We start from the raw sequence: 27,175 nt of genomic DNA, 5'->3' as shown, positions 1-27,175 counted from the left end.
CGAGAAACACTTTCATTGAAAGGGGTTGCAAGCTTCCAAAAATTACGAGTCTCCAGAAATCTCAACAAATATTTTTTCAACCAAACTGGATGATACTTTCAGGTAATGATCAGAACACTAAGCCCACTTGGTTCCCCAAATTTCGTTCTTCTGTGTTGAATCGTTCGTTTCCAGTAACAGTTTGAATTTTGGCCTTTCTCTCTGTTTTCTCCTATATAGATAGATGTATTTGGAACGCTAAATCAAACACGGCTTGTGCTAGCTTCTTGAAACTTTACACAGTAAAGCAGTTTCACGTTCTATCTCTATGTTTTGTTTCCTCTTGATGTAGCCCTAAGCAGTGACTGGCGAGAAACACTTTCATGGAAAGGGGTTGCCAAGCTTCCAAAAATTACGAGTCTCCACTAATCTCATCAAATATTTTTTCACCCAAACTGGATGATACTTTCAGGTAATGATCAGAACACTAAGCCCACTTTGTTCCCCAAATTTCGTTCTTCTATGTTGAAGCGTTCGTTTCCAGTAACAGTTTGCATTTTGGCGTTTCACTCTATTTTCTCCTATATTGATAGATGTATTTGGAACGCTAAATCAAACACGGTTTGTGCTAGCTTATTGAAACTTGACACAGTAAAGCAGTTTCACGTTCTATCTCTATGTTTTGTTTCCTCTTGATACAGCCCTAAGCAGTGACTGGCGAGAAACACTTTCAATGAAAGGGGTTGCCAAGCTTCCAAAAATTACGAGTCTCCACAAATCTCAGCAAATATTTTTTCACCCAAACTGGATGATACTTTCAGGTAATGATCAGTACACTAAGCCAACTTGGTTCACCAAATTTCGTTCTTCTACGTTGAAGCGTTCGTTTCCACTATCAGTTTGCATTTTGGCGTTTCATTCTGTTTTCTCCTATATTGATAGATGTATTTGGAACTGTAAATCAAACACGGTTTGTGCTAGCTTCTTGAAACTTGACACAGTAAAGCAGTTTCACTGTCTATCTCTATGTTTTGTTTCCTCTTGATATAGCCCTAAGCAGTGACTGGTGAGAAACACTTTCATTGAAAGGGGTTGCAAGCTTCCAAAAATTACGAGTCTCCAGAAATCTCAGCAAATATTTTTTCAACCAAACTGGATGATACTTTCAGGTAATGATCAGTACACTAAGCCCACTTGGTTCCCCAAATTTCGTTCTTCTATGTTGAACCGTTCGTTGCCACTATCAGTTTGCATTTTGGCGTTTCACTCTGTTTTCTCCTATATTGATAGATGTATTTAGAACTCTATATCAAACACGGTTTGTGCTAGCTTCTTGAAACATGACACAGTAAAGCAGTTTCACGTTCTATCTCTATGTTTTGTTTCCTCTTGATGTAGCCCTAAGCAGTGACTGGCGAGAAACACTTTCATGGAATGGGGTTGCAAGCTTCCAAAAATTACGAGTCTCCAGAAATCTCATCAAATATTTTTTCACCCAAACTGGATGATACTTTCAAATAATGATCAGTACACTAAGCCCACTGGTTCCCCAAATTTCGTTCTTCTATGTTGAAGTGTTCGTTTCAGCTATCAGTTTGCATTTTGGCGTTTCACTCTGTTTTCTCCTAAGGAAATGGGTTGCCAAGCTTCCAAATATTACGAGTCTCCAGAAATCTCAGCAAATATTTTTTTCACCCAAACTGGATGATACTTTCAGGTAATGATCAGAACACTAAGACCACTTGGTTTCCCCAATTTCGTTCTTCTGTGTTGAAGCGTTCGTTTCCAGTGACAATTTGAATTTTGGCCTTTCTCTTTGTTTTCTCCTATATTGATAGATGTAATTGGAACTCTAAATCAAACTCGGTTTGTGCTAGTTTCTTGAAACTTGACATAGTAAAGCAGTGTCACGGTCTATCTCTTTTTTGTTTCCTCTTGATATACCCCTAAGCAGTGACTGGCGAGGAACACTTTCATTGAATGGGGTTGCCAAGCTTCCAAAAATTACAAGTCTCCAGAAATCTCAGCAAATATTTTTTCACCCAAACTGGATGATACTTTCAGGTATTGATCAGTACACTAAGCCCACTTGGTTCCCCAAATTTCGTTCTTCTATGTTGAAGCGTTCGTTTCCACTATCAGTTTGCATTTTGGCGTTTCACTCTGTTTTCTCCTATATTGATAGATGTATTTGGAACTCTAAATCAAACACGGTTTGTGCTAGTTTCTTGAAACTTGACACAGTAAAGAAGTTTCACATTCAATCTCTATGTTTTGTTTCCTTTTCATGTAGCCCTAAGCAGTGACTGGCGAGAAACACTTTCATTGAAAGGGGTTGCAAGCTTCCAAATATTACGAGTCTCCAGTAATCTCAGCGAATATTTTTTCAACCAAACTGGATGATACTTTTAGGTAATGATCAGTACACTAATCCCACTTGGTTCCCCAAATTTCGTTCTTCTATGTTGAAGCGTTCGTTTCCACTATCAGTTTGCAGTTTGGCGTGTCACTCTGTTTTCTCCTATATTGATAGATGTATTTGGAACTCTAACTCAAACACGGTTTGTGCTAGTTTCTTGAAACTTGACACAGTAAAGCAGTTTCTAATTCTAACTATATGTTTTGTTTTCTTTTCATGTAGCCCTAAGCAGTGACTGGCGAGAAACACTTTCATTGAAAGGGGTTGCAAGCTTCCAAAAATTACGTGTCTCCAGAAATCTCAGCGAATATTTTTTCACCCAAACTGGATGATACTTTTAGGTAATGATCAGAACACTAAGCCCACTTGGTTCCCCAAATTTTGTTTTTCTGTGTTGAAGCGTTCTTTTCCAGTAATAGTTTGAATTTTAGCCTTTCTCTCTGTTTTTTTTCCTATATTGATAGATGTATTTGGAACTCTAAATCAAACACGGTCTGTGCTTGTTTCTTGAAACTTGACAGAGTAAAGAAGTTTCACATTCAAACTCTATGTTTTGTTTCCTTTTCATGTAGCCCTAAGCAGTGACTGGCGAGAAACACTTTCGTTGAAAGGGGTTGCAAGCTTCCAAAATTACGAGTCTCCAGAAGTCTCAGCAAATATTTTTTCACCCAAACTGGATGAACTTTCAGGTAATGATCAGTACACTAAGCCCACTTGGTTCCCCAAATTTCGTTCTTCTGTGTTGAAGCGTTTGCTTCCAGTAACAGTTTGAATTTTGGCCTTTCTCTCTGTTTTCTCCTATATTGATACATGTATTTGGAACTCTAAATCAAACACGGTTTGTGCTAGCTTCTTGAAACTTGACACAGTAAAGCAGTTTCACGTTCTATCTTTATGTTTTGTTTCCTCTTGATGTAGCCCTAAGCAGTGCATGGCGAGAAAGACTTTCATGGAAAGAGGTTGCCAATTTTCCAAAAATTAGGTGTCTCCAGAAATCTCAGCAAATATTTTTTCACCCAAATTGGATGACACTTTCAAGTAATGATCAGTACACTAAGCCTATTGGTTCCCCAAATTTCGTTTTCTGTGTTGAAGCGTTCGTTTCTAGTAGCAGTTGAATTTTGGCCTTTCTCTCTGTTTTCTCCTATATTGATAGATGTATTTGGAACTCTAAATCAAACAAGGTTTGTTCTAGGTTCTTGAAACTTGACACAGTAAAGCAGTTTCACGGTCTATATCGATGTTTTTTTTTCCTCTTGATATAGCCCTAAGCAGTGACTGGTGAGAAACACTTTCATTGAAAGGGGTTGCCAAGCTTCCAAAAATTACGAGTCTCCAGAAATCTCCGCAAATATTTTTTCACCCAAAATGGATAATACTTTCAGGTAATGATCAGTACACTAAGCCGACTTGGTTCCCCAAATTTTGTTCTTCTATGTTGAAGCGTTCGTTTCCACTATAAGTTTGCATTTTTGCGTTTCATTCTGTTTTCTCTTATATTGATAGATATATTTGGAACTCTAAATCAAACACGGTTTGTGCTAGCTTCTTGAAACTTAACACAGTAAAGCAGTTTCATGGTCTATCTTTATGTGTTGTTTCCTCTTGATGTAGCCCTAAGCAGTGACTGGCGAGAAACAATTTCATTGAAAGGGGTTGCCAAGCTTCCAAAAATTACAAGTCTCCACAAATCTCAGCAAATATTTTTTCACCCAAACTGGATGATACTTTCAGGTAATGATCAGTACACTAAGCCCACTTGGTTCCCCAAGTTTCGTTCTTCTGTGTTGAATCGTTCGTTTCCAGTAACAGTTTGAATTTTGGCCTTTCTCTCTGTTTTCTCCTATATTGATAGATGTATTTGGAACTCTAAATCAAACACGGTTTGTGCTAGTTTCTTGAAACTTGACACAGTAAAGCAGTTTCACGGTCTATCTCTATGTTTTGTTTCCTCTTGATATAGCCCTAAGCAGTGACTGGCGAGAAACACTTTCATTGAAAGGGGTTGCCAAGCTTCCAAATATTACGAGTCTCCACAAATCTCATCAAATATTTTTTCACCCAAACTGGATGATACTTTCAGGTAATGATCAGTGTACTAAGCCAACTTGGTTACCCAAATTTCGTTCTTCTATGTTGAACCGTTCGTTTCCACTATCAGTTTGCATTTTGGCGTTTCATTCTGTTTTCTCCTATATTGATAGATGTATTTAGAACTCTAAATCAAACACGGTTTGTGCGACTTTCTTGAAACTTGACACAGTAAAGCAGTTTCACATTCTAACTCTATGTTTTGTTTCCTTTTCATGTAGCCCTAAGCAGTGACTGGCGAGAAACACTTTCATTGAAAGGTTTTGCAAGCTTCCAAAAATTAGGAGTGTCCAGAAATCTCAGCAATTATTTTTTCAACCAAACTGGATGATACTTTCAGGTAATGATCAGTACACTAAGCCCACTTGGTTCCCCAAATTTCGTTCTTCTATGTTGTACCGTTCGTTTCCACTATCAGTTTGCATTTTGGTGTTTCACTCTGTTTTCTCCTATATTGAGAAATGTATTTAGAACTCTAAATCAAACACGGTTTGTGCTAGCTTCTTGAAACTTGACACAGTAAAGCAGTTTCACGTTCTATCTCTATGTTTTGTTTCCTCTTGATGTAGCCCTAAGCAGTGACTGGCGAGAAACACTTTCATGGAAAGGGGTTGCAAGCTTCCAAAAATTACGAGTCTCCAGAAATCTCATCAAATATTTTTTCACCCAAACTGGATGATACTTTCAGGTAATGATCAGTACACTAAGCCCACTTGGTTCCCCAAATTTCGTTCTTCTATGTTGAAGTGTTCGTTTCAGCTATCAGTTTGCATTTTGGCGTTTCACTCTGTTTTCTCCTAAGGAAATGGGTTGCCAAGCTTCCAAATATTACGAGTCTCCAGAAATCTCAGCAAATATTTTTTTCACCCAAACTGGATGATACTTTCAGGTAATGATCAGTACACTAAGCCCACTTGGTTCCCCAAATTTCGTTCTTCGGTGTTGAAGCCTTCATTTCCAGTAGCAGTTTGAATTTTGGCCTTTCTCTCTGATTTCTCCTATATTGATAGATGCATTTGGAACTCTAACAAACACGGTTTGTGCTAGCTTCTTGAAACTTGACACAGTAAAGCAGTTTCATGGTCTATCTCTATGTTTTGTTTCCTCTTGATATAGCCCTAAGCAGTGACTGGCGAGAAACACTTTCATTGAAAGGGGTCGCCAAGCTTCGAAAAATTAGGGGTCTCCAGAAATCTCAGCAAATATTTTTTCACCCAAACTGTATGATACTTTCAGGTAGTGATCAGTACACTAAGCCCACTTGGTTCCCCAAATTTCGTTCTTCTATGTTGAAGTGTTCGTTTCCACTATCAGTTTGCATTTTGGCGTTTCACTCTGTTTTCTCCTATATTGATAGATGTATTTGGAACTCTAAATCAAACACGGTTTGTGCTAGCTTCTTGAAACTTGACTCAGTAAAGCAGTTTCACGTTCTATCTCTATGTTTTGTTTCCTCTTGATGTAGCCCTAAGCAGTGACTGGTGAGAAACACTTTCATGGAAAGGGGTTGCCAAGCTTCCAAAAATTACGAGTCTCCACTAATCTCAGCAAATATTTTTTCACCCAAACTGGATTATACTTTCAGGTAATGATCAGAACACTAAGCACACTTGGTTACCCAAATTTCGTTCTTCTGTGTTGAAGCGTTCGTTTCCAGTAGTAGTTTAAATTTTGGCCTTTCTCTCTGTTTTCCCCTATATTGATAGATGTATTTGGAACTCTAAATCAAACACGGTTTGTGCTAGCTTCTTGAAACTTGACACAGTAAAGCAGTTTCACGTTCTATCTCTATGTTTTGTTTCCTCTTGATGTAGCCCTAAGCAGTGACTGGTGAAAAACACTTTAATGGAAAAAGGTTGCCAATTTTCCAAAAATTACGTGTCTCCAGAAATCTCAGCAAATATTTTTTCACCCAAACTGGATGATACTTTCAGGTAATGATCAGTACACTAAGCCCACTTGGTTCCCCAAATTTCGTTCTTCTGTGTTGAAGCGTTCATTTCCAGTAGCAGTTTGAATTTTAGCCATTCTCTCTCTTTTCTCCTATATTGTTAGATATATTTGGAACTCTAAATCAAACACGGTTTGTGCTAGGTTCTTGAAACTTGACACAGTAAAGCAGTTTCACGGTCTGTCTCTATATTTTGTTTCCTCTTGATATAGCCCTAAGCAGTGACTGGCGAGAAACACTTTCATGGAAACAGGTTGCCAAGTTTCCAAAAATTACGAGTCTCCAGAAATCTCAGCAAATATTTTTTCACCCAAACTGGATAGTACTTTCAGGTAATGATCAGTACACTAAGCCCACTTGGTTCCCCAAATTTCGTTCTTCTATGTTGAAGCGTTCGTTTCCAATAACAGTTTGAATTTTTGTGTTTCACTATGTTTTCTAATATATTGATAGATGCATTTGGAACTCTAAAACAAACACGGTTTGTGCTAGTTTCTTGAAACTTGACACAGTAATCAGTTTCACATTCTAACTTTATGTTTTGTTTCCTTTTCATGTACCCCTAAGCAGTGACTGGCGAGAAACACTTTAATTGAAAGGGGTTGCAAGCTTCCAAAAATTATGAGTCTCCAGAAATCTCAGCAAATATTTTTTCAACCAAACAGGATGATACTTTTAGGTAATCATCAGTACACTAAGCGCACTTGGTTCCCCAAATTTCGTTCTTCTATGTTGAAGCGTTCGTTTCCAGTAACAGTTTGAATTTTGGAGATTCACTCTGTTTTCTCCTATATTGATAGATGTATTTGGAACTCTAAATCAAACACGGTTTGTGCTACCTTCTTGAAACTTGACACAGTAAAGCAGCTTCACGTTCTATCTCTATGTTTTGTTTTCTCTTGATGTAGCCCTAAGCAGTGACTGGTGAAAAACACTTTAATGGAAAGAGGTTGCCAATTTTCCAAAAATTACGTGTCTCCAGAAATCTCAGCAAATATTTTTTCACCCAAACTGGATGACACTTTCAGGTAATGATCAGTACACTAAGCCCACTTGGTTCCCCAAATTTCGTTCTTCTGTGTTGAAGCGTTCGTTTCCAGTAGCAGTTTCAATTTTTGCCATTCTCTCTGTTTTCTCCTATATTGTTAGATGTATTTGGAACTCTAAATCAAACACGGTTTGTGCTAGGTTCTTGAAACTTGACACAGTAAAGCACTTTCTCGGTCTGTCTCTATATTTTGTTTCCTCTTGATATAGCCCTAAGCAGTGACTGGCGAGAAACACTTTCATGGAAAGAGGTTGCCAAGCTTCCAAAAATTACGAGTCTCCAGAAATCTCAGCAAATATTTTTTCACCCAAACTGGATGGTACTTTCAGGTAATGATCAGTACACTAAGCCCACTTGGTTCCCCAAATTTCGTTCTTCTATGTTGAATCGTTCGTTTCCACTATCAGTTTGCATTTTGGCATTTCACTCTCTTTTCTCCTATATTGATAGATGTATTTGGAACTCTAAATCAAACACGGTTTGTGCTAGCTTCTTGAGACTTGACACAGTAAAGCAGTTTCACGTTCTATCTCTATGTTTTGTTTCCTCTTGATGTAGCCCTAAGCAGTGACTGGCGAGAAACACTTTCATGGAAAGGGGTTGCCAAGCTTCCACAAATTACGGGTCCCAGAAATCTGAGCAAATATTTTTTCAACCAAACTGGATGATACTTTTAGGTAATGATCAGTACACTAAGCCCAATGGTTCCCCAAATTTCGTTCTTCTATGTTGAAGCGTTCGTTTCCACTATCAGTTTGCATTTTGGCGTTTCACTCTGTTTTCTCCTATATTGATAGATGTATTTGGAACTCTAAATCAAACACGGTTTGTGCTAGTTTCTTGAAACTTGACACAGTAAAGCAGTTTCACATTCTAACTCTATGTTTTGTTTCCTCTTGATGTAGCCCTAAGCAGTGACTGGCGAGAAACACTTTCATTGAAAGGGGTTGCAAGCTTCCAAAAATTACGAGTCTCCAGAAATCTCAGCAAATATTTTTTCCATCAAACTGGATGATACTTTCAGGTAATGATCGGTACACTAAGCTCACTTGGTTTCCCAAATTTCATTCTTCTGTGTTGAAGCTTTCGTTTCCAGTAACAGTTTGAATTTTGGCCTTTCTCTCTGTTTTCTCCTATATTGATAGATGTATTTGGAACTCTAAATCAAACACGGTTTGTTCTAGCTTTTTGAAACTTGACACAGTAAAGCAGTTTCACGTTCTATCTTTATGTTTTGTTTCCTCCTGATTTAGGCCTAAGCAGTGACTGGCGAGAAACACTTTCAGGGAAAGAGGTTGCCAAGCTTCCAAAAATTACGAGTCTCCAGAAAACTCAGCAAATATTTTTTCACCCAAACTGGATGATACTTTCAGGTAATGATCAGAACACTAAGCCCACTTGGTTCCCCAAATTTCGTTCTTCTGTGTTGAAGCGTTCGTTTCCAGTAGCAGTTTGAATTTTGGCCATTCTCTCTGTTTTCTCCTATATTGATAGATGTATTTGGAACTCTAAATCAAACACGGTTCGTGCTAGGTTTTAGAAACATGACACAGTAAAGCAGTTTCACTGTCTATCTCTATATTTTGTTTCCTCTTGATATAACCCTAAGCAGTGACTGGCGAGAAACACTTTCATGGAAAGAGGTTGCCAAGCTTCCAAAAATTACGAGTCTCCAGAAATCTCAGCAAATATTTTTTCACCCAAACTGGATGGTACTTTCAGGTAATGATCCGTACACTAAGCCCACTTGGTCCCCCAAATTTCGTTCTTCTATGTTGAAGCGTTCGTTTCCAATAACAGTTTGAATTTTGGCGTTTCTCTCTGTTTTCTAATATATTGATAGATGCATTTGGAACTCTAAAACAAACACGGTTTGTGCTAGCTCCTTGAACCTTGACACAGTAAAGAAGTTTCACATTCTAACTCTATGTTTTGTTTCCTTTTCATATAGCCGTAAGCAGTGACTGGCGAGAAAGACTTTCATTGAAAGGGGTTGCAAGCTTCCAAAAATTACGAGTCTCCAGAAATCTCAGCAAATATTTTTTCAACCAAACTGGATGATACTTTTAGGTAATCATCAGTACACTAAGCCCACTTGGTTCCCCAAATTTCGTTCTTCTATGTTGAAGCATTCGTTTCCAGTAAGTGTTTGAATTTTGGAGATTCACTCTGTTTTCTCCTATATTGATAGTTGTATTTGGAACTCTAAATCAAACACGGTTTGTGCTAGCTTCTTGAAACTTGACACAGTAAAGCAGTATCAAGGTCTATCTCTATATTTTGTTTCCTTTTCATATAGCCCTAAGCAGTGACTGGCGAGAAACACTTTCATTGAAAGGGGTTGCCAAGCTTCCAAAAATTACGAGTCTCCAGAGATCTCAGCAAATATTTTTTCACCAAAACTGGATGATACTTTCAGGTAATGATCAGTACACTCAGCCTACTTGGTTCCCCAAATATCGTTCTTCTATGTTGAAGCATTCGTTTCCAGTAACAGTTTGAATTTTGGCGTTTCACTCTGTTTTCTCCTATATTGATAGATGTATTTGGAACTCTAAATCAAACACGGTTTGTGCTAGTTTCTTGAAACTTGACACAGTAAAGCAGTTTCACATTTTAACTCTATGTTTTGTTTCCTCTTGATGTAGCCCTAAGCAGTGACTGGCGAGAAACACTTTCATTGAAAGGGGTTGCAAGCTTCCAAAAATTACGAGTCTCCATAAATCTCAGCAAATATTTTTTCAACCAAACTGGATGATACTTTCAGGTAATGATCGGTACACTAAGCTCACTTGGTTTCCCAAATTTCATTCTTCTGTGTTGAAGCTTTCGTTTCCAGTAACAGTTTGAATTTTGGCCTTTCTCTCTGTTTTCTCCTATATTGATAGATGTATTTGGAACTCTAAATCAAACACGGTTTGTTCTAGCTTTTTGAAACTTGACACAGTAAAGCAGTTTCACGTTCTATCTTTATGTTTTGTTTCCTCTTGATTTAGGCCTAAGCAGTGACTGGCGAGAAACACTTTCAGGGAAAGAGGTTGCCAAGCTTCCAAAAATTACGAGTCTCCAGAAATCTCAGCAAATATTTTTTCACCCAAACTGGATGATACTTTCAGGTAATGATCAGAACACTAAGCCCACTTGGTTCCCCAAATTTCGTTCTTCTATGTTGAAGCGTTCGTTTCCAGTAACAGTTTGCATTCTGGCATTTCACTCTGTTTTCTCCTATATCGATAGATGTATTTGGAACTCTAAATCAAACACGGTTTGTGCTAGCTTCTTGAAACTTGACACTGTAAAGCAGTTTCACGGTCTATCTCTATGTTTTGTTTCGTCTTGATATAGCCCTAAGCAGTGAGTGGCGAGAAACACTTTCATTGAAAGGAGTTGCCAAGCTTCAAAAAATTACGAGTCTCCAGAAATCTCAGCAAATATTTTTTCACCCAAACTGGATGATACTTTCATGTAATGATCAGAACACTAAGCCCACTTGGTTCCCCAAATTTCGTTCTTCTATGTTGAAGCGTTCGTTTCCAGTAGCAGTTTGAATTTTGGCTTTTCACTCTGTTCTCTCCTATATTGATAGATGTATTTGGAACTCTAAATCAAACACGGTTTGTGCTAGCTTCTTGAAACTTGACACAGTAAAGCAGTTTCACATTCTCTCTCTATGTTTTGTTTCCTCTTGATGTAGCCCTAAGCAGTGACTGGCGAGAAACACTTTCATGGAAAGAGGTTGCCAATTTTCCAAAAATTACGTGTCTCCAGAAATCTCAGCAAATATTTTTTAACACAAACTGGATGATACTTTCAGGTAATGATCAGTACACTACGCCCACTTGGTTCCCCAAGTTTCGTTCTTATATGTTGAAGCGTTCGTTTCCACTAACAATTTGAATTTTGGCCTTTCTCTCTGTTTTCTCCTATATGGATAGATGTATTTGGAACTCTAAATCAAACACGGATTGTGCTAGCTTCTTGAAACTTGACACAGTAAAGCAGTTTCATGGTCTATCTCTATGTTTTGTTTCCTCTTGATATAGCCCTAAGCAGTGACTAGCGAGAAACACTTACATGGAAAGGGGTTGCCAAGCTTCCAAAAATTACGAGTCTCCAGAAATCTCAGCAAATATTTTTTCACCCAAACTGGATGATACTTTCAGGTAATGATCAATACACTAAGCCCACTTGGTTCCCCAAATTTCGTTCTTATATGTTGAAGCGTTTGTTTCCACTATCTGTTTGAATTTTGGCGTTTCACTCTGTTTTCTCCTATATTGATAGATGTATTTGGAAATCTAAATCAAACACGGTTTGTGCTAGCTTCTTGAAACTTGACACAGTAAAGCAGTCTCATGTTCTATCTTTATGTTTTGTTTCCTCTTGATATAACCCTAAGCAGTGACTGGCGAGAAACACTTTCATTGAAAGGGGTTGCCAAGCTTCCAAAAATTACGAGTCTCCAGAAATCTCAGCAAATATTTTTTCACCCAAATTGGATGATACTTTCAGGTAATGATCAGAACACTAAGCCCACTTGGTTCCCCAAATTTCGTTCTTCTATGTTGAAGGGTTCGTTTCCAGTAACAGTTTGCATTCTGGCATTTCACTCTGTTTTCTCCTTATTGATAGATGTATTTCTATCTTTAAATCAAACACGGTTTGTGCTAGCTTCTTGAAACTTGACACAGTAAAGCAGTTTCATGTTCTATCTCTATGTTTTTTTTTCCTCTTGATGTAGCCCTAAGCAGTGACTGGCGAGAAACTCTTTAATTGAAAGGGGTTGTCAAGCTTCCAAAAATTACGAGTCTCCAGAAATCTCAGCAAATATTTTTTCACCCAAACTGGATGATACTTTCAGGTAATGATCAGTACACTACGCCCACTTGGTTCCCCAGGTTTCGTTCTTATATGTTGAAGCGTTCGTTTCCAGTAACAGTTTGAATTTTGGCGATTCACTCTGTTTTCTCCTATATTGATAGATGTATTTGGAACTCTAAATCAAACACGGTTTGTGCTAGTTTCTTTAAACTTGACACAGTAAAGCAGTTTCACATTCTAACTCTATGTTTTGTTTCCTTTTCATGTAGCCCTAAGCAGTGACTGGCAAGAAACACTTTCATTGAAAGGGGTTGCAAGCTTCCAAAATTACGAGTCTTCAGAAATCTCAGCAAATATTTTTTCAACCAAACTTGATGATACTTTCAGGTAATGATCAGTACACTACGCCCACTTGGTTCCTCAAATTTCGTTCTTCTGTGTTGAAGCGTTCGTTTCCAGTAACAATTTGAATTTTGGCCTTTCTCTCTGTTGTTTCCTATATTGACAGATGTATTTGGAACTCTAAATCAAACACGGTTTGTGCTAGCTTCTTGAAACTTGACACAGTAAAGCAGTTTCATGGTCTATATCTATGTTTTGTTTCCTCTTGATGTAGCCCTAAGCAGTGACTGGCGAGAAACTCTTTAATTGAAAGGGGTTGTCAAGCTTCCAAAAATTACGAGTCTCCAGAAATCTCAGCAAATATTTTTTCACCCAAACTGGATGATACTTTCAGGTAATGATCAGTACACTACGCCCACTTGGTTCCCCAGGTTTCGTTCTTATATGTTGAAGCGTTCGTTTCCAGTAGCAATTTGCATTTTGGCGTTGCACTCTGTTTTCTCCTATATTGACAGATGTATTTGGAACTCTAAATCAAACACGGTTTGTGCTAGCTTCTTGGAACTTGACACAGTAAACCAGTTTCACGGTCTATCTCTATATTTTGTTTCCTTTTCATATAGCCCTAAGCAGTGACTGGCGAGAAACACTTTCATTGAAAGGGTTGCCAAGCTTCCAAAAATTACGAGTCTGCAGAAATCTCAGCAAATATTTTTTCACCCAAACTGGATGATACTTTCAGGTAATGATCAGAACACTAAGCGCACTTGGTTCCCCAAATTTCGTTCTTATATGTTGAATCATTCGTTTCCAGTAACAGTTTGAATTTTGGCGTTTCACTCTGTTTTCTCCTATATGGATAGATGTATTTGGAACTCTAAATCAAACACGGTTTGTGCTAGCTTCTTGAAACTTGACACAGTAAAGCAGTTTCACATTCTATCTCTACGTTTTGTTTACTCTTGATGTACCCCTAAGTAGTGACTGGCGAGAAACACTTTCATGGAAAGGGATTGCCAAGCTTCCAAAAATTACGAGTCTCTAGGAATCTCAGCAAATATTTTTTCATCCAAACTGGATGGTACTTTCAGGTAATGATCAGTACACTAAGCCCACTTGGTTCCCCAAATTTCGTTTTTCTATTTTGAAGCGTTCGTTTCCAGTAACAGTTTGCATTTTGGCGTTTCACTCTGTTTTCTCCTATATTGATAGATGTATTTGGAACTCTAAATCAAACAAGGTTTGTGCTAGCTTCTTGAAACTTGACACAGTAAAGCAGTTTCAGGTTCTATCTTTATGTTTTGTTTCCCTTTGATGTAGCCCTAAGCAGTGAATGGCGAGAAACACTTTCATGGAAAGAGGTTGCCAATTTTCCAAAAATTACGTGTCTCCAGAAATCTCAGCAAATATTTTTTCTCCCAAACTCGATGATACTTTCAGGTAATGATCAGTACACTAAGCCCTCTTGGTTCCCCAAATTTCGTTCTTCTGTGTTGTAGCGTTCGTTTCCAGTAACAGTTTGAATTTTGGCCTTTCTCTCTGTTTTCTCCTATATTGATAGATGTATTTGGAACTCTAGATCAAACACGGTTTGTGCTCGCTTCTAGAAACTTGACACAGTAAAGCAGTCTCATGTTCTATCTTTATGTTTTGTTTCCTCTTGATGTAGCCCTAAACAGTGACTGGCGAGAAACACTTTCATGCAAAGGGGTTGCCAAGCTTCCAAAAATTACGAGTCGCCAGAAATATCAGCAAATATTTTTTCACGCAAACCGGATGATACTTTCAGGTAATGATCAGTACACTAAGCCCACTTGGTTCCCGAAATTACGTTCTTCTGTGTTGAAGCGTTCGTTTCCAGTAACAGTTTGCATTTAGGCCATTCTCTCTGTTTTCTCCTATATTGATAGATGTATTTGGAACTCAAATCAAACACGGTTTGTGCTAGCTTCTTGAAACTTGACACAGTAAAGCAGTTTCACATTCTATCTCTATGTTTTGTTTCCTCTTGATGTAGCCCTAAGTAGTGACTGGCGAGAAACACTTTCATGGAAAGAGGTTGCCAAGCTTCCAAAAATTAGGAGTCTCAGAAATCGCAGCAAATATTTTTTCACCCAAACTGGATGATACTTTCAGGTAATGATCAGTACACTAAGCCCACTTGGTTCCCCAAATTTCGTTCTTCTGTGTTGAAGCGTTCATTTTCAGTAACAGTTTGAATTTTGGCCTTTCTCTCTGTTTTCTCCTATATGGATAGATGCATTTGGAACTCTAAATCAAACACGGTTTGTGCTAGCTCCTTGAAACTTGACACAGTAAAGCAGTTTCATGTTCTATCTCTATGTTTTGTTTCCTCTTGATGTCGCCCTAAGCAGTGACTGGCGAGAAACACTTTCATGGAAAGGTGTTGACAAGCTTCCAAAAATTATGAGTCTCCAGGAATCTCAGCAAATATTTTTTCACCCAAACTGGATGATACTTTCAGGTAATGATCAGTACACTAAGCCCACTTGGTTCCCCAAATTTCGTTCTTCTGTGTTGAAGCGTTCGTTTCCAGTAACAGTTTGAATTTTGGCGATTCACTCTGTTTTCTCCTATATTGATAGATGTATTTGGAACTCTAAATCATACACGGTTTGTGCTAGCTTCTTGAAACTTGACACAGTAAAGCAGTTTCAGGTTCTATCTTTATGTTTCGTTTCCCTTTGATGTACCCCTAAGCAGTGACTGGCGAGAAACACTTTAATTGAAAGGGGTTGCAAGCTTCCAAAAATTATGAGTCTCCAGAAATCTCAGCAAATATTTTTTCAACCAAACAGGATGATACTTTTAGGTAATCATCAGTACACTAAGCGCACTTGGTTCCCCAAATTTCGTTCTTCTATGTTGAAGCGTTCGTTTCCAGTAACAGTTTGAATTTTGGAGATTCACTCTGTTTTCTCCTATATGGATAGATGTATTTGGAACTCTAAATCAAACACGGTTTGTGCTACCTTCTTGAAACTTGACACAGTAAAGCAGCTTCACGTTCTATCTCTATGTTTTGTTTTCTCTTGATGTAGCCCTAAGCAGTGACTGGTGAAAAACACTTTAATGGAAAGAGGTTGCCAATTTTCCAAAAATTACGTGTCTCCAGAAATCTCAGCAAATATTTTTTCACCCAAACTGGATGACACTTTCAGGTAATGATCAGTACACTAAGCCCACTTGGTTCCCCAAATTTCGTTCTTCTGTGTTGAAGCGTTCGTTTCCAGTAGCAGTTTCAATTTTTGCCATTCTCTCTGTTTTCTCCTATATTGTTAGATGTATTTGGAACTCTAAATCAAACACGGTTTGTGCTAGGTTCTTGAAACTTGACACAGTAAAGCACTTTCTCGGTCTGTCTCTATATTTTGTTTCCTCTTGATATAGCCCTAAGCAGTGACTGGCGAGAAACACTTTCATGGAAAGAGGTTGCCAAGCTTCCAAAAATTACGAGTCTCCAGAAATCTCAGCAAATATTTTTTCACCCAAACTGGATGGTACTTTCAGGTAATGATCAGTACACTAAGCCCACTTGGTTCCCCAAATTTCGTTCTTCTATGTTGAATCGTTCGTTTCCACTATCAGTTTGCATTTTGGCATTTCACTCTCTTTTCTCCTATATGGATAGATGTATTTGGAACTCTAAATCAAACACGGTTTGTGCTAGCTTCTTGAGACTTGACACAGTAAAGCAGTTTCATGTTCTATCTCTATGTTTTGTTTCCTCTTGATGTAGCCCTAAGCAGTGACTGGCGAGAAACACTTTCATGGAAAGGGGTTGCCAAGCTTCCACAAATTACGGGTCCCAGAAATCTGAGCAAATATTTTTTCAACCAAACTGGATGATACTTTTAGGTAATGATCAGTACACTAAGCCCAATGGTTCCCCAAATTTCGTTCTTCTATGTTGAAGCGTTCGTTTCCACTATCAGTTTGCATTTTGGCGTTTCACTCTGTTTTCTCCTATATTGATAGATGTATTTGGAACTCTAAATCAAACACGGTTTGTGCTAGTTTCTTGAAACTTGACACAGTAAAGCAGTTTCACATTCTAACTCTATGTTTTGTTTCCTCTTGATGTAGCCCTAAGCAGTGACTGGCGAGAAACACTTTCATTGAAAGGGGTTGCAAGCTTCCAAAAATTACGAGTCTCCAGAAATCTCAGCAAATATTTTTTCCATCAAACTGGATGATACTTTCAGGTAATGATCGGTACACTAAGCTCACTTGGTTTCCCAAATTTCATTCTTCTGTGTTGAAGCTTTCGTTTCCAGTAACAGTTTGAATTTTGGCCTTTCTCTCTGTTTTCTCCTATATTGATAGATGTATTTGGAACTCTAAATCAAACACGGTTTGTTCTAGCTTTTTGAAACTTGACACAGTAAAGCAGTTTCACGTTCTATCTTTATGTTTTGTTTCCTCCTGATTTAGGCCTAAGCAGTGACTGGCGAGAAACACTTTCAGGGAAAGAGGTTGCCAAGCTTCCAAAAATTACGAGTCTCCAGAAAACTCAGCAAATATTTTTTCACCCAAACTGGATGATACTTTCAGGTAATGATCAGAACACTAAGCCCACTTGGTTCCCCAAATTTCGTTCTTCTATGTTGAAGCGTTCGTTTCCAGTAGCAGTTTGAATTTTGGCCATTCTCTCTGTTTTCTCCTATATTGATAGATGTATTTGGAACTCTAAATCAAACACGGTTCGTGCTAGGTTTTAGAAACATGACACAGTAAAGCAGTTTCACTGTCTATCTCTATATTTTGTTTCCTCTTGATATAACCCTAAGCAGTGACTGGCGAGAAACACTTTCATGGAAAGAGGTTGCCAAGCTTCCAAAAATTACGAGTCTCCAGAAATCTCAGCAAATATTTTTTCACCCAAACTGGATGGTACTTTCAGGTAATGATCCGTACACTAAGCCCACTTGGTCCCCCAAATTTCGTTCTTCTATGTTGAAGCGTTCGTTTCCAATAACAGTTTGAATTTTGGCGTTTCTCTCTGTTTTCTAATATATTGATAGATGCATTTGGAACTCTAAAACAAACACGGTTTGTGCTAGCTCCTTGAACCTTGACACAGTAAAGAAGTTTCACATTCTAACTCTATGTTTTGTTTCCTTTTCATATAGCCGTAAGCAGTGACTGGCGAGAAAGACTTTCATTGAAAGGGGTTGCAAGCTTCCAAAAATTACGAGTCTCCAGAAATCTCAGCAAATATTTTTTCAACCAAACTGGATGATACTTTTAGGTAATCATCAGTACACTAAGCCCACTTGGTTCCCCAAATTTCGTTCTTCTATGTTGAAGCATTCGTTTCCAGTAAGTGTTTGAATTTTGGAGATTCACTCTGTTTTCTCCTATATTGATAGTTGTATTTGGAACTCTAAATCAAACACGGTTTGTGCTAGCTTCTTGAAACTTGACACAGTAAAGCAGTATCAAGGTCTATCTCTATATTTTGTTTCCTTTTCATATAGCCCTAAGCAGTGACTGGCGAGAAACACTTTCATTGAAAGGGGTTGCCAAGCTTCCAAAATTACGAGTCTCCAGAGATCTCAGCAAATATTTTTTCACCAAAACTGGATGATACTTTCAGGTAATGATCAGTACACTCAGCCTACTTGGTTCCCCAAATATCGTTCTTCTATGTTGAAGCATTCGTTTCCAGTAACAGTTTGAATTTTGGCGTTTCACTCTGTTTTCTCCTATATTGATAGATGTATTTGGAACTCTAAATCAAACACGGTTTGTGCTAGTTTCTTGAAACTTGACACAGTAAAGCAGTTTCACATTTTAACTCTATGTTTTGTTTCCTCTTGATGTAGCCCTAAGCAGTGACTGGCGAGAAACACTTTCATTGAAAGGGGTTGCAAGCTTCCAAAAATTACGAGTCTCCATAAATCTCAGCAAATATTTTTTCAACCAAACTGGATGATACTTTCAGGTAATGATCGGTACACTAAGCTCACTTGGTTTCCCAAATTTCATTCTTCTGTGTTGAAGCTTTCGTTTCCAGTAACAGTTTGAATTTTGGCCTTTCTCTCTGTTTTCTCCTATATTGATAGATGTATTTGGAACTCTAAATCAAACACGGTTTGTTCTAGCTTTTTGAAACTTGACACAGTAAAGCAGTTTCACGTTCTATCTTTATGTTTTGTTTCCTCTTGATTTAGGCCTAAGCAGTGACTGGCGAGAAACACTTTCAGGGAAAGAGGTTGCCAAGCTTCCAAAAATTACGAGTCTCCAGAAATCTCAGCAAATATTTTTTCACCCAAACTGGATGATACTTTCAGGTAATGATCAGAACACTAAGCCCACTTGGTTCCCCAAATTTCGTTCTTCTATGTTGAAGCGTTCGTTTCCAGTAACAGTTTGCATTCTGGCATTTCACTCTGTTTTCTCCTATATCGATAGATGTATTTGGAACTCTAAATCAAACACGGTTTGTGCTAGCTTCTTGAAACTTGACACTGTAAAGCAGTTTCACGGTCTATCTCTATGTTTTGTTTCGTCTTGATATAGCCCTAAGCAGTGAGTGGCGAGAAACACTTTCATTGAAAAAAGTTGCCAAGCTTCAAAAAATTACGAGTCTCCAGAAATCTCAGCAAATATTTTTTCACCCAAACTGGATGATACTTTCATGTAATGATCAGAACACTAAGCCCACTTGGTTCCCCAAATTTCGTTCTTCTATGTTGAAGCGTTCGTTTCCAGTAGCAGTTTGAATTTTGGCTTTTCACTCTGTTCTCTCCTATATTGATAGATGTATTTGGAACTCTAAATCAAACACGGTTTGTGCTAGCTTCTTGAAACTTGACACAGTAAAGCAGTTTCACATTCTCTCTCTATGTTTTGTTTCCTCTTGATGTAGCCCTAAGCAGTGACTGGCGAGAAACACTTTCATGGAAAGAGGTTGCCAATTTTCCAAAAATTACGTGTCTCCAGAAATCTCAGCAAATATTTTTTAACACAAACTGGATGATACTTTCAGGTAATGATCAGTACACTACGCCCACTTGGTTCCCCAAGTTTCGTTCTTATATGTTGAAGCGTTCGTTTCCACTAACAATTTGAATTTTGGCCTTTCTCTCTGTTTTCTCCTATATGGATAGTTGTATTTGGAACTCTAAATCAAACACGGATTGTGCTAGCTTCTTGAAACTTGACACAGTAAAGCAGTTTCATGGTCTATCTCTATGTTTTGTTTCCTCTTGATATAGCCCTAAGCAGTGACTAGCGAGAAACACTTACATGGAAAGGGGTTGCCAAGCTTCCAAAAATTACGAGTCTCCAGAAATCTCAGCAAATATTTTTTCACCCAAACTGGATGATACTTTCAGGTAATGATCAATACACTAAGCCCACTTGGTTCCCCAAATTTCGTTCTTATATGTTGAAGCGTTTGTTTCCACTATCTGTTTGAATTTTGGCGTTTCACTCTGTTTTCTCCTATATTGATAGATGTATTTGGAAATCTAAATCAAACACGGTTTGTGCTAGCTTCTTGAAACTTGACACAGTAAAGCAGTTTCATGGTCTATCTCTATGTTTTGTTTCCTCTTGATATAACCCTAAGCAGTGACTGGCGAGAAACACTTTCATTGAAAGGGGTTGCCAAGCTTCCAAAAATTACGAGTCTCCAGAAATCTCAGCAAATATTTTTTCACCCAAATTGGATGATACTTTCAGGTAATGATCAGAACACTAAGCCCACTTGGTTCCCCAAATTTCGTTCTTCTATGTTGAAGGGTTCGTTTCCAGTAACAGTTTGCATTCTGGCATTTCACTCTGTTTTCTCCTTATTGATAGATGTATTTCTATCTTTAAATCAAACACGGTTTGTGCTAGCTTCTTGAAACTTGACACAGTAAAGCAGTTTCATGTTCTATCTCTATGTTTTTTTTTCCTCTTGATGTAGCCCTAAGCAGTGACTGGCGAGAAACTCTTTAATTGAAAGGGGTTGTCAAGCTTCCAAAAATTACGAGTCTCCAGAAATCTCAGCAAATATTTTTTCACCCAAACTGGATGATACTTTCAGGTAATGATCAGTACACTAAGCCCACTTGGTTCCCCAGGTTTCGTTCTTATATGTTGAAGCGTTCGTTTCCAGTAACAGTTTGAATTTTGGCGATTCACTCTGTTTTCTCCTATATTGATAGATGTATTTGGAACTCTAAATCAAACACGGTTTGTGCTAGTTTCTTTAAACTTGACACAGTAAAGCAGTTTCACATTCTAACTCTATGTTTTGTTTCCTTTTCATGTAGCCCTAAGCAGTGACTGGCAAGAAACACTTTAATGGAAAGGGGTTGCAAGCTTCCAAAATTACGAGTCTTCAGAAATCTCAGCAAATATTTTTTCAACCAAACTTGATGATACTTTCAGGTAATGAACAGTACACTACGCCCACTTGGTTCCTCAAATTTCGTTCTTCTGTGTTGAAGCGTTCGTTTCCAGTAACAATTTGAATTTTGGCCTTTCTCTCTGTTGTTTCCTATATTGACAGATGTATTTGGAACTCTAAATCAAACACGGTTTGTGCTAGCTTCTTGAAACTTGACACAGTAAAGCAGTTTCATGGTCTATATCTATGTTTTGTTTCCTCTTGATGTAGCCCTAAGCAGTGACTGGCGAGAAACTCTTTAATTGAAAGGGGTTGTCAAGCTTCCAAAAATTACGAGTCTCCAGAAATCTCAGCAAATATTTTTTCACCCAAACTGGATGATACTTTCAGGTAATGATCAGTACACTACGCCCACTTGGTTCCCCAGGTTTCGTTCTTATATGTTGAAGCGTTCGTTTCCAGTAGCAATTTGCATTTTGGCGTTGCACTCTGTTTTCTCCTATATTGACAGATGTATTTGGAACTCTAAATCAAACACGGTTTGTGCTAGCTTCTTGGAACTTGACACAGTAAACCAGTTTCACGGTCTATCTCTATATTTTGTTTCCTTTTCATATAGCCCTAAGCAGTGACTGGCGAGAAACACTTTCATTGAAAGGGTTGCCAAGCTTCCAAAAATTACGAGTCTGCAGAAATCTCAGCAAATATTTTTTCACCCAAACTGGATGATACTTTCAGGTAATGATCAGAACACTAAGCGCACTTGGTTCCCCAAATTTCGTTCTTATATGTTGAATCATTCGTTTCCAGTAACAGTTTGAATTTTGGCGTTTCACTCTGTTTTCTCCTATATGGATAGATGTATTTGGAACTCTAAATCAAACACGGTTTGTGCTAGCTTCTTGAAACTTGACACAGTAAAGCAGTTTCACATTCTATCTCTACGTTTTGTTTACTCTTGATGTACCCCTAAGTAGTGACTGGCGAGAAACACTTTCATGGAAAGGGATTGCCAAGCTTCCAAAAATTACGAGTCTCTAGGAATCTCAGCAAATATTTTTTCATCCAAACTGGATGGTACTTTCAGGTAATGATCAGTACACTAAGCCCACTTGGTTCCCCAAATTTCGTTTTTCTATTTTGAAGCGTTCGTTTCCAGTAACAGTTTGCATTTTGGCGTTTCACTCTGTTTTCTCCTATATTGATAGATGTATTTGGAACTCTAAATCAAACAAGGTTTGTGCTAGCTTCTTGAAACTTGACACAGTAAAGCAGTTTCAGGTTCTATCTTTATGTTTCGTTTCCCTTTGATGTAGCCCTAAGCAGTGAATGGCGAGAAACACTTTCATGGAAAGAGGTTGCCAATTTTCCAAAAATTACGTGTCTCCAGAAATCTCAGCAAATATTTTTTCTCCCAAACTCGATGATACTTTCAGGTAATGATCAGTACACTAAGCCCTCTTGGTTCCCCAAATTTCGTTCTTCTGTGTTGTAGCGTTCGTTTCCAGTAACAGTTTGAATTTTGGCCTTTCTCTCTGTTTTCTCCTATATTGATAGATGTATTTGGAACTCTAGATCAAACACGGTTTGTGCTCGCTTCTAGAAACTTGACACAGTAAAGCAGTCTCATGTTCTATCTTTATGTTTTGTTTCCTCTTGATGTAGCCCTAAACAGTGACTGGCGAGAAACACTTTCATGCAAAGGGGTTGCCAAGCTTCCAAAAATTACGAGTCGCCAGAAATATCAGCAAATATTTTTTCACGCAAACCGGATGATACTTTCAGGTAATGATCAGTACACTAAGCCCACTTGGTTCCCGAAATTACGTTCTTCTGTGTTGAAGCGTTCGTTTCCAGTAACAGTTTGCATTTAGGCCATTCTCTCTGTTTTCTCCTATATTGATAGATGTATTTGGAACTCAAATCAAACACGGTTTGTGCTAGCTTCTTGAAACTTGACACAGTAAAGCAGTTTCACATTCTATCTCTATGTTTTGTTTCCTCTTGATGTAGCCCTAAGTAGTGACTGGCGAGAAACACTTTCATGGAAAGAGGTTGCCAAGCTTCCAAAAATTAGGAGTCTCAGAAATCGCAGCAAATATTTTTTCACCCAAACTGGATGATACTTTCAGGTAATGATCAGTACACTAAGCCCACTTGGTTCCCCAAATTTCGTTCTTCTGTGTTGAAGCGTTCATTTTCAGTAACAGTTTGAATTTTGGCCTTTCTCTCTGTTTTCTCCTATATGGATAGATGCATTTGGAACTCTAAATCAAACACGGTTTGTGCTAGCTCCTTGAAACTTGACACAGTAAAGCAGTTTCATGTTCTATCTCTATGTTTTGTTTCCTCTTGATGTCGCCCTAAGCAGTGACTGGCGAGAAACACTTTCATGGAAAGGTGTTGACAAGCTTCCAAAAATTATGAGTCTCCAGGAATCTCAGCAAATATTTTTTGACCCAAACTGGATGATACTTTCAGGTAATGATCAGTACACTAAGCCCACTTGGTTCCCCAAATTTCGTTCTTCTGTGTTGAAGCGTTCGTTTCCAGTAACAGTTTGAATTTTGGCGATTCACTCTGTTTTCTCCTATATTGATAGATGTATTTGGAACTCTAAATCATACACGGTTTGTGCTAGCTTCTTGAAACTTGACACAGTAAAGCAGTTTCAGGTTCTATCTTTATGTTTCGTTTCCCTTTGATGTAGCCCTAAGCAGTGACTGGCGAGAAACACTTTCATGGAAAGAGGTTGCCAATTTTCCAAAAATTACGTGTCTCCAGAAATCTCAGCAAATATTTTTTCACCCAAACTGGATGATACTTTCAGGTAGTGATCATTACACTTAGCCCACGTGGTTCCCCAAATTTCGTTCTATTTTGAAGCGTTCGTTTCCAGTAACAATTTGCATTTTGGCATTTCACTCTGTTTTCTCCTATACTGATAGATGTATTTGGAACACTATATCAAACACGGTTTGTGCTAGCTTCTTGAAACTTGACACAGTAAAGCAGTTTCACATTCTATCTCTATCTTTTGTTTCCTCTTGATGTAGCCCTAAGTAGTGACTGGCGAGAAACACTTTCATGGAAAGAGGTTGCCAAGCTTCCAAAAATTAGGAGTCTCCAGAAATCGCAGCAAATATTTTTTCACCCAAACTGGAAGATACTTTCAGGTAATGATCAGTACACTAAGCCCACTTGGTTCCCCAAATTTCGTTCTTCTGTGTTGAAGCGTTCGTTTCCAGTAACAGTTTGCATTTTGGCCTTTGTCTCTGTTTTCTCCTATATTGATAGATGTATTTGGATCTCTAAATCAAACACGGTTTGTGCTAGCTTCTTGAAACTTGACACAGTAAAGCAGTTTCACGTTCTATCTCTATGTTTTGTTTCCTTTTGATGTAGCTTTAAGCGGTGACTGGCGAGAAACACTGTCATGGAAAGGGGTTGCCAAGCTTCCAAAAATTACGAGTCTCCAGAAATCTCAGCAAATATTTTTTAACCCAAACTGGATGATACTTTCAGGTAACGATCAGTACACTAAGCCCACTTGGTTCCCAAATTTCGTTTTCTGTGTTGAAGCGTTCGTTTCCAGTGACAGTATGAATTCTGGCCTTTCTCTCTTTTTTCTCCTATATTGATAGATGTATTTGGAACTGTAAATCAAACACAGTTTGTGCTAGCTTCTTGAAACATGACACAGTAAAGCAGTTTCACATTCTATCTCTATGTGTTTTTTTTTTTCTTGATGTACCCCTAAGTAGTGACTGGCGAGAAACACTTTCATGGAAAGAGGTTGCCAAGCTTCCAAACATTAGGGGTCTCCAGAAATCGCATCAAATATTTTTTCACCCAAACTGGATGATACTTTCAGGTAATGATCAGTACACTAAGCCCACTTGGTTCCCCAAATTTCGTCCTTCTGTGTTGAAGCTTTCGTTTCCAGTAAAAGTTTGCATTTTGGCCTTTCTCTCTGTTTTCTCCTATATTGATAGCTGTATTTGGAACTCTAAATCAAACACGGTTTTTGCTAGCTTCTTGAAACTTGACACAGTAAAGCAGTTTCACGTTCTATCTCTGTGTTTTGTTTCCCCTTTATGTAGCCCTAAGCAGTGACTGGCAAGAAACACTTTCGTTGAAAGGGGTTGCAAGCTTCCAAAAATTACAAGTCTCCAGAAATCTCAGCAAATATTTTTTCAACCAAACTGGATCATACGTTTAGATAATGGTCAGTACACTAAGCCCACTTGGTTCCCCAAATTTCGTTCTTTTGAGTTGAAGCGTTCGTTTCAAGTAACAGTTTGAATTTTGGCCTTTCTGTCTGTTTTCTCCTATATTGATAGATGTATTTGGAACTCTAAATGAAACACGGTTTGTGCTAGCTTCTTGAAACTTGACACAGTAAAGCAGTTTCACGTTCTATCTCTATGTGAAAAAATATTTGCTGAGATTTCTGGAGACACGTAATTTTTGGAAGCTTGGCAACCCCTTTCCATGAAGTGTTTCTCGCCAGTCACCGCTTAGGGCTACAAAAAAGGAAACAAAACATAGAGATAGAATATGAAAGTTCTTTACTGTGTCAAGTTTCAAGAAGCAAGCACAAACCATGTTTGATTTAGAGTTCCAAATACATCAATCAATATAGGAGAAAACAGAGTGAAACGCCAAAATGCAAACTGTTACTGGAAAAGAGCGCTTCAAAATAGAAGAATGAAATTTGGGGAACCAAGTGGGCTTAGTGTACTGATCATTACCTGAAAATATCATCCAGTTGGGTGAAAAAATATTTGCATAGATTTCTGGAGACTGGTAATTTTTGAAAGCTCGGCAACCCCTTTCCATGAAAGTGTTTCTCGCCAGTCACTGCTTAGGGCTACATCAAGAGGAAACAAAACATAGAGATAGAACGTGAAAGATTTACTGTGTCAAGTTTCAAGAAGCTAGCTCAAACCTTGTTTGATTTAGAGTTCCAAATACATCTATCAATATAGGAGAAATCAGAGTGAAACGCAAAAATTCACACTGTTACTGGAAAGGAACGCTTCAACAGAGAAGCACGAAATTTGGGGAATCAAGTGGGCTTAGTGTACTGATCATTACCTGAAAGTATCATCCAGTTTGGGTGAAAAAATATTTGCTGAGATTTCTGGAGACTGGTAGTTTTTGGAAGCTTGGCAACCCCTTTCCATGAAGTGTTTCTCGCCAGTCATTGCTTAGGGCTACATCAAGTGGAAACAAAACATATAGATAGAACTTCATACTGCTTTACTGTGTCAACTTTCAAGAAGCCAGCACAAACCTTGTTTGATTAGAGTTCCAAATACATCTATCAATATGGGAGTAAACGGAGTGAAATGCCAAAATTCAAACTGTTACTGGAAAAGAACGCTTCAACATAGAAGAACGAAATTTGGGGAATCAATTGGGCTTAGTATACTGGTCAGTAACTTAAAGTATCATCCAGTTTGGGTAAAAAAATATTTGCTGACTTTTCTGGAGACTCGTAATTTTTGGAAGCTTGCAAACCCTGTCCATGAAAGTGTTTCTCGCCAATCACTGCTTAGGGCTACATCAAGAGGAAACAAAACGTAGAGTCAGAATATGAACCTGTTTTACTGTGTCAAGTTTCAAGAAGCTAGCACAAACCGTGTTTGTTTCAGAGTTCCAAATACATCTATCAATATAGGAGAAAATAGAGTGAAATGCCAAAATGCAAACTGTTAATGGAAATGAATGCTTCAACATAGAAGAACGAAATTTGGGGAATCAAGTGGGCTTAGTGTACTGATCATTACCTGAAAGTATCATGCAGTTTGGGTGAAAAAATATTTGCTTAGATTTCTGGAGACTTGTAATTTTTGGAAGCTTGAAAACCCCTTTCCATGAAAGTGTTTCTTGCCAGTCACTGCTTAGGGCTACATGAAGAGGAATCAAAACATAGTGATAGAACGTGAAACGGTTTACTGTGTCAAGTTTCAAGAGTCTAGCACAAACCGTGTATGATTTAGAGTTCCAAAACATCTATCAATATAGGAGAAAACAGAGAGAAAGGCCAAAATTCAAACTATTACTGGAAATGAACGCTTCATCATAGAAGAACGAAATTTGGGGAATCAAGTGGGTTTCGTGTACTGGTCATTTCCTGAAAGTATCACC

Source organism: Spermophilus citellus, assembly GCF_964194105.1.
Source record: "Spermophilus citellus genome assembly, chromosome: 4".
Lineage (NCBI taxonomy): Eukaryota > Metazoa > Chordata > Mammalia > Rodentia > Sciuridae > Spermophilus > Spermophilus citellus.
This window is presented reverse-complemented; position numbering follows the sequence as displayed.